At 63.7% G+C, this 2,500-nt stretch overlaps 1 pseudogene; it reads left to right on the top strand.

Moving 5' to 3' along the window:
- The window catches only part of LOC126433785 (large subunit ribosomal RNA), a 7,838-nt pseudogene that overhangs the window by 2,254 nt on the left and 3,084 nt on the right, over positions 1-2,500 (top strand).

A 2,500-nucleotide genomic window follows, 5' to 3' on the forward strand; every position in this document is an offset into this window, starting at 1 on the left:
CGGTTCGTACCCATATCCGCAGCAGGTCTCCAAGGTGAAGAGCCTCTAGTCGATAGAATAATGTAGGTAAGGGAAGTCGGCAAATTGGATCCGTAACTTCGGGATAAGGATTGGCTCTGAGGATCGGGGCGTGTCGGGCTTGGTCGGGAAGTGGGTCAGCGCTAACGTGCCGGGCCTGGGCGAGGTGAGTGCCGTAGGGGTGCCGGTAAGTGCGGGCGTTTAGCGCGGGCGTGGTCTGCTCTCGCCGTTGGTTGGCCTCGTGCTGGCCGGCGGTGCAGGATGCGCGCGCCTGCGCGGCGTTCGCGCCCCGGTGCTTCAACCTGCGTGCAGGATCCGAGCTCGGTCCCGTGCCTTGGCCTCCCACGGATCTTCCTTGCTGCGAGGCCGCGTCCGCCTTAGCGTGCTCCTCCGGGGGCGCGCGGGTGCGCGGATTCTCTTCGGCCGCCATTCAACGATCAACTCAGAACTGGCACGGACTGGGGGAATCCGACTGTCTAATTAAAACAAAGCATTGCGATGGCCCTAGCGGGTGTTGACGCAATGTGATTTCTGCCCAGTGCTCTGAATGTCAACGTGAAGAAATTCAAGCAAGCGCGGGTAAACGGCGGGAGTAACTATGACTCTCTTAAGAGTGATGCGCAATACATGGGCCTAGCCCTCTTAGCCTCTCCTCTCCTGCGGTCTTCTCCCCTTCTCGTGGGCCCGCTGACTTCGCAGAGTGGAAGACCGCACCAGGGGCTTGGGGGGGTTACCAGCCCCCCCTCGCACTATCCCTTTTTTAGTTGGGGGCAGTAAGCAGAGAATAAGTGGTGGCCCTTCCGCTGAAGGTGCCACCCCAACTCCCCCAGCACCTAGCCGGCCAACCGGCCGTGCCGAAAATCTTGTAACTTTTGCAGCTATGTATACCTGTAGTGAGTGCCACCGCAGCTTTACAACCAAGAACGGTCTCGGGGTCCATCGCCGCCGCCAACATCTTGCGGCCGCCAACGCGGAGATCGTCACGGAGAGGCATCGCGCGAGGTGGACGGAGGAAGAAGTCCTGTCGCTCGCCAAGGCGGAGGCCGAACTGTTCCTTGAGAGGGACGCCCGGTTCTTCTTCGTCAATCAAGAACTCATCAGGATGTTCCCCGACCGAACGCTCGAGGCAATCAAGTGCCGACGGCGGCAAGCTGCCCACAAGCAGCTTGTCCGCCAATTCATGGAGGCGCTTGAGATCGGTCGGGGGGAAGAGCCGGCGTCCCGCCGGGGAGCAGCGAGCCCGCTGCCTGACGCGGGCGAGGCCGCTGCGCCGCCCGTCGACGCAGCCGAGGACTTCGCGGCCGACACCACCGGGCCGCCGCCGGAGGGGCCGACTGACGCCGCCATCTGGGAGCATCTGGCGGGGCTACCCGCTTCCGCCCAGCGTTTCTCTGCCCTGGATCGTGTCATAGGTCTGGGGCGGGGCACGCCGCCCGATGTCATCCTGGGCATGCTCCCGGATGCCCTTGCGTCGGTCGGGTCCAGAGGGGAGAGATCGATCACCAGGACACAGCGGCCGCGCCAACCATCGAAGCGGCCGCCTGCCGCGCCGCCGACGCAGAAGCGCAAGCGGCGCCGCTGGGAATACGCGAGAACGCAGGATGCCTTCCGACGGTCGCGTGCACGTTGCGTGCGCGGCCTCTTGGATGGCACCCTGCTCCAGCCGCCACCTGCCATCCCTGGTCTGCTGGACTTCTGGGCGGACCTCTTCACCAAGAAGCCCGTCTCCACCGCGGGCTTCATTCGTGACCGCCTCCTCCCGCACTCAGAGCCTGTCGCTCTCGAGTGCATATGGGGGCCGGTCACACATGAGGAGGTCGCCGCCGCGTTGCCGCCCAGGGGATCAGCAGCCGGGCCGGACGGCCTTACCCCAGCGGAGTTGCGGCGCCTGCCGCACGAAGTCCTGGTGAAAGTGATGAATCTCTTCCTTCTGGCCCGCGCCCTTCCGGAACGCCTGCTTCGCGCGCGGACGTCCCTCCTCCCGAAAACGGCTGCACCAACATCCCCCGCTGACTTTCGCCCCATTACGGTCTGCTCGGTGTTGGCGCGGACCTTTCACAAGGTTCTCGCGTCACGCCTGATGCGCGCATGTGCTGTGGACGAACGTCAGCGGGCATTCATCCCTCGGGATGGGATGTTGGAAAATACCTTCATCTTGGACACTGCTCTCACCGACGCAGTTCGCTCCTGCCGCTCTGTCTTTGTGGCATCGATCGACGTATCTAAGGCATTCGATTCGGTAGATCATGCTGCCCTTCGCCCCGTGCTGAAGGCGCATGGCCTGCCGGATTGCTTTGTCGAGTATGTCGAGCGGTGCTACGAGGGCAGCACGACAGTGATAGCGGACGGCGCCGGCGTGGGCGTGTCTGTGCAGCCAGCACGGGGCGTTCGCCAGGGCGATCCCCTCTCCCCCCTCCTGTTCAACTTTGCGGTGGACTACGTTTTAGGCCAACTGCCCTCCCACATCGGAGCTCGGATCCTA

The sequence above is a fragment of the Schistocerca serialis genome, unplaced genomic scaffold (assembly GCF_023864345.2).
Source record: "Schistocerca serialis cubense isolate TAMUIC-IGC-003099 unplaced genomic scaffold, iqSchSeri2.2 HiC_scaffold_1173, whole genome shotgun sequence".
NCBI classification, from domain to species: domain Eukaryota; kingdom Metazoa; phylum Arthropoda; class Insecta; order Orthoptera; family Acrididae; genus Schistocerca; species Schistocerca serialis.